Source organism: Colobus angolensis, unplaced genomic scaffold, assembly GCF_000951035.1.
Source record: "Colobus angolensis palliatus isolate OR3802 unplaced genomic scaffold, Cang.pa_1.0 Scaffold336, whole genome shotgun sequence".
NCBI classification, from domain to species: domain Eukaryota; kingdom Metazoa; phylum Chordata; class Mammalia; order Primates; family Cercopithecidae; genus Colobus; species Colobus angolensis.
Genome location: NW_012116666.1, coordinates 2,064,013 through 2,072,030, shown reverse-complemented (window position 1 = coordinate 2,072,030; position 8,018 = coordinate 2,064,013).

Below are 8,018 nucleotides of genomic sequence, written 5' to 3'. Positions count from 1 at the left end.
CTGGATTCAAGCGATTCTCCTGCTTCAGCCTCCCAAGTAGCTGGGACCACAGGTACGTGCTACCATGACAAGCTAATTTTTGTATTTTCAGTAGAGACAGGGTTTCACTATATTGTCCAGGCTGGTCTCTAACTCCTGACATCAAGTGATCCACCCACCTCGGCCTCCCAAAGTGCTGGGATTATACGCGTGAGCCACCCCCCGCTGTGAGGTGACTATATTTTATTATACTTCTATTATTTGGTTTCAGGTTCACTATGTCCAAAATGTCTGGGGAAGTGGAGGTGGTGAGCAGGGACAAAGTGGGATCTGAGCTGTGCTACCGCTTGCCTGGTACCCTGGTGCTAAGGGCAGAAGCACAGCCATCTGCCTGGTGTGATTGGGTGAGCATTTGTGATAGTCATTAGGGCTGTCCCATGAGTGCTTCTGTTTCTTATGGGTACAAGACACGATTGTCCTTCCCCTTCCTTTGAGTTTGTTGTAGTCATGACCTGCTTTGGTCAATATAATAGAAGAATAAGTGACATCTGTTACTTCCAGTTGCACTTCGGGAAAGCTGGTGCTCACTGCCTGGCCCCTGATACTGTTGTGAGGCTGTCTTCTCCATCATCTTGGGGTCCAGAGTGAGCACAACATGGTTCAGCACCCCCAACACACACACAGTGCATCTATATAAATAGCAGTCACAATAATGGAATGGTATGTTGCTGTCTTAAGTCCCTGATACTTTTTTGTTACCACAGCATAACCCACAGCTCCTGGCTGATGCCACCATTTCAAGGTAAGGGAAATAAGACTGAGAAAGATTAAGATATTTCCTCAAGATTGGACATTGTGTTCCTACCCATTGTGCTTGCCTTATAGGTATATGTTCTGGTTTTGACAATCAAGATATAGACAAAATGAGGGCAGAAACATTTGTTGATTTGCTAAGAGCAGGAGAAAGAAAAAGAGAATTAAACAGAGAGGAGGAAGATATGTAAGGAGGAAAAGCAATAAACTAGGAACCAAGCACGTGCAATCTTCATAATTTCTTAGAATTTTCTTCCCTTTAAAACTTGGTTTTATTTTAAAAAAGGAAGGAGGGTCTTCCATTAATTTTGTAGGACATCCCATGCTTTTTGTAAAACAGAGTTTTATTCATTTTCCACTAAATACAAAAAATACAAATATTTATTGGCCATCTAATATAGGCTATACATTGACCTTTTGTTCTGCACAATTCTCCTCGTTTAGGAAGGTATAATTTGTCAACATTCAGTTCATAGATTTATAGCCAAGTGTTGTCTGTATACCTATTGGTTTCAGTTTGATCTCCTATATTCAGAAAAAGAAAACAATCAAGAAGAGACTTTAATAACTAATTATAAGATAAATATTAATAGTCTTGCTTTAGGCTTCTGTGTACACTATACAGTTTGTTTTGAAATTGTTTTTACATTCATTCATTCATTCATTCATTTCTCTTAATTTTTTTTCCAGTTGAAAGAGAGTTTATTTAAGTGCAGAGATCAAGCAGAGTGGAGTACAAGACACACATTCGTTTTTTTTGTTTTGCTTTGTTTTGTTTTTTGAGATGGAGTCTTGCTCTGTCACCCAGGCTGGAGTGCAGTGGCGCGATCTCAGCTCACTGCAACCTCCGCCTCCCGGGTTCACGCCATTCTCCTGCCTCAGCCTCCCGAGTAGCTGGCTGCCACCATGCTCGGCTAATTTTTTGTATTCTTTAGTAGAGACGGGGTTTCACTGTGTTAGCCAGGGTGGTCTCGATCTCCTGACCTCGTAATCCGCCCGCCTTGGCCTCCTAAAGTGCTGGGATTACAGGCGTGAGCCACGGTGCCCGGCCACAAGACACACTTTCAAGTTGCCTTGGGGACTGCTCTGTAGAACAAAAACGAAACTCAAGATTTTAAGGAAAAAAAAAGTACAAATGAAGAGAAGGCATGATTACAAAAGTTGTTGATCAGTAATTCTCATTGGTTTACAGAAATAACAGTGGCAATGATCGACTATACATTGTTGAATTATAGGATTATGGTATTTAAAAATGTATTTATTTAAAACTTTTTTTTTTTCAGATTTTTGATGGAACTAAGGATACAGGTGCAGTTGTGTTGCATGGATATATCGTGCAGAGGTGAAATCTGGGCTTTTAGTGTACCATTACCCAAATAAGATACGTTGTACCCAATAGGCGGCATTTCACTTTCACCCTCATTCTGTGCTCTCTCACCGTTTGGGGCCTCCAGTGTCTATTACTCCACTCAGTAAGTCCATATCCATGGTTTAGTGCATATGTATAGGTGGAAACATGCAGTTCTTGATTTTCTGTGTCTGAGTCATTTCACTAAGGGTAATGGCCTCCAGTTCCATACACATTGCTACAAAAGTCATAATTTCATTCACTTTTGTAGCTGAATAGTATTCCATGGTATATATCTACCAGATTGTTTTATTCAATGATGTGTTGATGGACACTTATGCTAATTTCACAACTTTGCTATTCTCAATTGTGCTACAATAAACAAACAAATGCAGAAGGCTTTTTAATATAATGATTTCTTTCTTTTTTGGGGATACATATGCAGTAGTGGAATTGCTGGATTGAAGGGTAGTTCCACTTTTAGTTTTCTAGAAATTATTATACTGTTTTCCATAGAGCTCATACTAATTACACACCAACAAATACATCTTTTCCAACATCGTGCTTTTTGGCATGATCATAGGTCAATGCAGCCCCAACCTGTTGGGCTCGAAGCATCCTCCTGGCTCTGCCTCCTGAGTAGCAAGGACTACAGGCCCACACCACCACACCTGGCTATTTTTCCTTTTTTCTTGTTTGTTGAGACAAGGTCTCACTATGTTGCCCAGGCTTATCTTGAATGCCTGGGCTCAAATGATCCACTCACCTCAGCCTCTCAAGCCTCTCTAGCTGTCATTACAAGCATGAACCACCGCACTTGGCCATTTTTTGACATAACAGTCATTCTGACCAGTATAAGATGGTATGGCATTGTGGCTTTAATTTTCACTTATCTGATATTTAATTATGTTAAGCATTTTCATATGTTTGCCAATTGTATGTCTTTTATTAAAAAAAGTCTGTTCATACCCTATGCCTACTTTTTAATGGGGTTATCCTTGTTTTTCTTGTTGAGTTGTTTGAGTTCTTTGTAGAGTCTGAATATTAGCTGTTTGTCAGATACACGGTTGGCAAATCTTTTCTCCTATTCTGTAGGTTGTTTGTTTACTGAGAATTATTTCTTTTGCTGTGCAGAAGCTTTTTAGTTTTATTAAGTCCCATTTCTCTGTTTTGGTTTTTGTTGTGCCGTATTTTGAGGACTTCATCGTAAATTCTTTGCCTCGACCAATCTTTAGAAGAGTTGTTCCTAGGTTGTCTTCTAAGATGTTTACAGTTTCAGTTCTTACATTTCAGTCTTTAAGCCACCTTGAGTTAATTTTTGTATGTGATGGAAGGTAAGAGGCCAGTTTCATGAATCTACATATGGCTCACCATTTATCCCAGCACCATTGATTGAATAGAATGTGATTTCCCTTTATGTAATTTTGTCAACTTTGTCAGAGATCAGTTGATTGTAGCTATGTGGCTTTATTTTTTGGTATGTGTCTATTTCCATAACATAACCATGCTGTTTTCATACTACAGCCTTGCAATATAATGTGATCTTTCCAATTTTATTCTCTTTGCTTAGCATTACTTTGGGTATTCAGGATCATTTTTTGGTTACATGTGAATTTTAGGATTTTTTTTTCTAAGTGTATGAAGAATGACATTGGTAGTTTGATAGTAATTTAATTGAATCTGTAGATAGCTTCGGCAGTGTGGTCATTTTAATGATATTGATTTTCCCAATCTCTAAGCATGGGATTTTTAAATTGTATTTGTGCCATCTATTATTTCTTTCTTCAGTGTTTTGTAGTTCTCTTTGTAGAGATCTTTCACCTCCTTGGTTAAATGTATTTCTAGGTATTTTATTACTTTTTGTAGGTATTATGAAATGGATTGAGTTCTTGATTTGGTTCACAGTTTGGTCATTATTGTTATGTAGAAATGCTACTGATTTTTATACATTAATTTTGTATCCTGCAACTTTCATGAAGAAATTTATCAAATCGAAGAGTATTTTTGGGGAATCTTTAGGGTTTTCTAGGTATAAGATCATATCATAAAAAACAAAACTAGAAAATTTGACTTCCTCTTTTACAATTTGGATTACTTTCTTTCTTTCTTCTGCCTGATTGCTTTAGCTAGAACTTCCAGTAGTATGTTGAATAGGAGTAGTCATAGTGGGTGTCCTTGCCTTGTTCCTATTCTTAGGGAAAATGCTTTCAACTTTTCTTCATTCTGAATGATATTGTCTTGGGTTTGTCATATATGGCATTTATTGTTTTGCGGTATGTTCCTTCTATGCCTAGTTTGGTAAGGGTCTTTATTACGAAGAGATACTGGATTTTGTTGAATGTCTTTTTCTGAATCTTTTGATATGATCACAGGGTTTTTGTTTTTAATTCTGTTTCTGTGGTGAATCCTATTTTTTGATTTGTGTATGTTGAATCAATCTTGCATCTCTGGAATAAAACCCACTCAATCTTGGTGTATTATGTCGTTGATATGCTGTTGGATTTTGTGTGGTAGCATTTTGTTGAGGATTTTTGCTTCTATGTTTATTAGAGATATCGGTTTGTAGTTTTTTTTGTTGTTGTTTTTGGTCGTGTCCTTATCTATCTTTGGTATCATTGCAATGCTGGCTGCATAGGATAAATTTTGGAACAGTTTCAGTAAGATTGGCATCAATTCTTTTTTTTTTTTTTTTTTTTTGAGACGGAGTCTCGCTCTGTCGCCCAGGCTGGAGTGCAGTGGCCGGATCTCAGCTCACTGCAAGCTCCGCCTCCCGGGTTCACGCCATTCTCCTGCCTCAGCCTCCCGGTAGCTGGGACTACAAGGCGCCCGCCACCTCGCCCGGCTAGTTTTTTGTATTTTTTAGTAGAGACGGGGTTTCACGGTGTTAGCCAGGATGGTCTCGATCTCCTGACCTCATGATCCACCCGTCTCGGCCTCCCAAAGTGCTGGGATTACAGGCTTGAGCCACCGCACCCGGCCGATTGGCATCAATTCTTTCTTGTACATCTGATAGAGTTTGGCTGTGACCTCATCTGGTCCTAGGCTTTTTTGTTGCTGGGAGTTTTTTTTTTTTTCTTAGTAATTCAATTTTATTACTTATTATTGGCCTGTTCAAAATTTCTATTTTCTCCTGGTTGAAACTTAGGGGGTTGTATATTTCCAGAAATCCATCTATTTCTTCTGGATTTTCTCATTTGATCACATATAGATACTCAGAGTAGTCTTTGATAATCTTTCGTATTTCTGTTGTATCTGTTGTAATTACACCTTTATCACTTCTGTTTGCACTTGTTTGAATCTTCTCTTTTTTTGTTGGTTAATCTAGCTAGTGGTCTCTTGATTTTGCTGATCTTTTCAAACAACCAACCTCATTTCATTGATTCTCTTTTTCTTTTTCTTTTTTTGGTCTGAATTTCATTTAGCCCTTTTCTGATCATTATTGTTTTTTCTTTTACTAGCCTTGGGTATGGTTTGTTCTTTTTTCTCAAGTTCCTTGAGGTATAACCTTAAGTTGCTTATTTGAGATCTTTCTATCTTTTTCATGTAGGCAGTTAATGTTATAAACTTCCCTTCCCTCTTAGCACTGATTTGGTTGTTTTTCAGACATTTTTGAAAGCTATATCTTTATTTTTATTCATTTACAATTTTTTTGGTGTTGATCTTAATTTCATCATTGACCCAACAGTCATTCAGAATCAGATCATTTAATTTTCATGTATTTGTATAGTTTTGAGTATTCCTCTTAGTGTTGATCTGTATTTTTATTTCACTGTGGTTCAAGAAGGCACTTGATATGATTTCAATTTTTTTACATTTATTGAGATTTTCATTGTGGCCTAGCATATGATAAATTTTTGAGAATGTTTTATGCATACATGAGAAGATTGTGTATTCTGAGGTTGTAGAGTAGAACAGTCTGTAAATATCTGTTAGGTCCATTTGCTCTAGGGTTCAACTTAACTCCAGAATTTTTTTTTTGTTGATTTTCCGTTTCAATAAACTGTCTAGTTCTGTCAGTGGGAAATTGAAGTCCCCTACTAATACTGTATTAGTATCTGTCTCTTTTTTAGGTGTAGTAGTATTTGTTTTATGAATCTAGGTGTTCCAATGTTTGGTGCAAATGTATTTGGAATTGTTATATCTTCTCAAATAAATTTCTTTATCATTATATAATTACCTTCTTTGTCTCATTTATAGATGTTTCTATATGTTTTACTTTTTCTTCTCTCTCTGGAATACCTATGACTCCTAGTTTTACATGCTTTTTATATGGTCCCAAATTTCTTGAAATCTTTAATCATTTTTTTCCCCTTTATTTTTGTCTGACTGGGTTAATTTGAAAGACCTACTTTCCATCTCTGAAATAATTTCTTCTGCTTTGGTCAAGCCTACTATTGATGCTTTTAACTGGATTTTTTTTTTTATTTCACCAATACAATTTTTATTCTAGTAGTTGTATGGGTTTTTAAAAATCTATCTCTTTTTTCATATCTTGAATTGTATTTCTGATTCATGTTGGTTTTCAACTTTCTCTTGGATTATATTGTGCTTTTAAAAATCAGTATTTTAAATTCTTTATCAGGTATTTCAAAAAAATTATTTTCATGAAGACCCATTGATGGAGAGTTAGTGTGGTCCTTTTGAGGTATTGTTATACTCCGTTTTTCCATACTTTTGGAATTTTTTCTCTGGTTCCTTCTCATCTGCAAAAGCTATCTCTGTTTCTAATTTTTAAATTTACTTTCATTTGGAAGGGATGTTTTTGTTTTTTCCTTTTCTCCCTTGAGAATGTGTGTAATGTGTGCTGTGTAGGGTTCCACTTTGGTTCCGGGAGCTTTCACAGTCAAAGGTTCTGTGTATGCTCCTTGGTTATACATAGTCTTTGTATGGTGACTTTCTTAGATGTTGGTTGTAGTAGTGGTGTAGGGATGAATGAGTGGGTTCATTGCCTCCTACAAGTCCAGTATGGCTGAGGTCTCCGGAAGCTTATCGCATTCTCCAGTGCTACACATTTCTGTCAGCAGATTTTCTATTAGATTGTGTCATTTATTTTCGAAGCCAGTGGGTGCTTATGGATAAGAACTAGCTAAGACTGATGCAGATGGGGCATATACTTGATTTTTGTTTATGGTGAGATGCTTTCTGCTGCCTCAGGCAATGGGCTGTGTTGTGAATGCACAGTGCTGTGAGCTCCCTGTACAGTCCTGGACTGAGGGACCAAGCTGGCAGGGGCCAGAGAATGCCAAAATGCCTACATGTCCACCAGTGGTAGGCTCAAACACTAGCTCTGAGGGCAGGTAAAGAGGCAGCTGCAAACATCCAGAGATGTGCCTGGGTATGGAGGGGATAATCCTCTGCTGCCCAGTGTTCTCTGCCTGGAAAGGGAGGGGTAAGCGCTACCCTCCCAATCTAGAAAAGTGAGTACTCCACATGCCTGAAGATATGTCCAGGCATGGAGCACAGTGGGTGCTGCTGTATCAAGACCTATGCATCTGAAGGGAGGGGTGGCTGAGGCTCCTAATCCAGGTGAGAAGGTTCTCCAAATGCCTGGGAATATGCACAGCATGGAGTGGAGAGGGTGCTGCTGCACCAAGATGTCTGCATGAGAAGGGAGGGGCAGCTCAGGTTCCTATTCCAGGTAAGAGGGTACTCAACATGCCTGGAAATATCCCCGAGCATGACAGAGAGGGCACTACTGTACCAAGATTTCTGTACAGGACAAGAGAAGTGATTCAGGGTTCCAGTGCAGTAGAGCAGGTGTGCTGAATGCTTGGAACTATGCCCTGGAGTGGAGTAGAAAAGTACAGACGCACTAAGATCTCCACATTAGAAGGGAAAGGCAACAGGTGAGGGGGTGCACTGAATTCTTGAAATTATG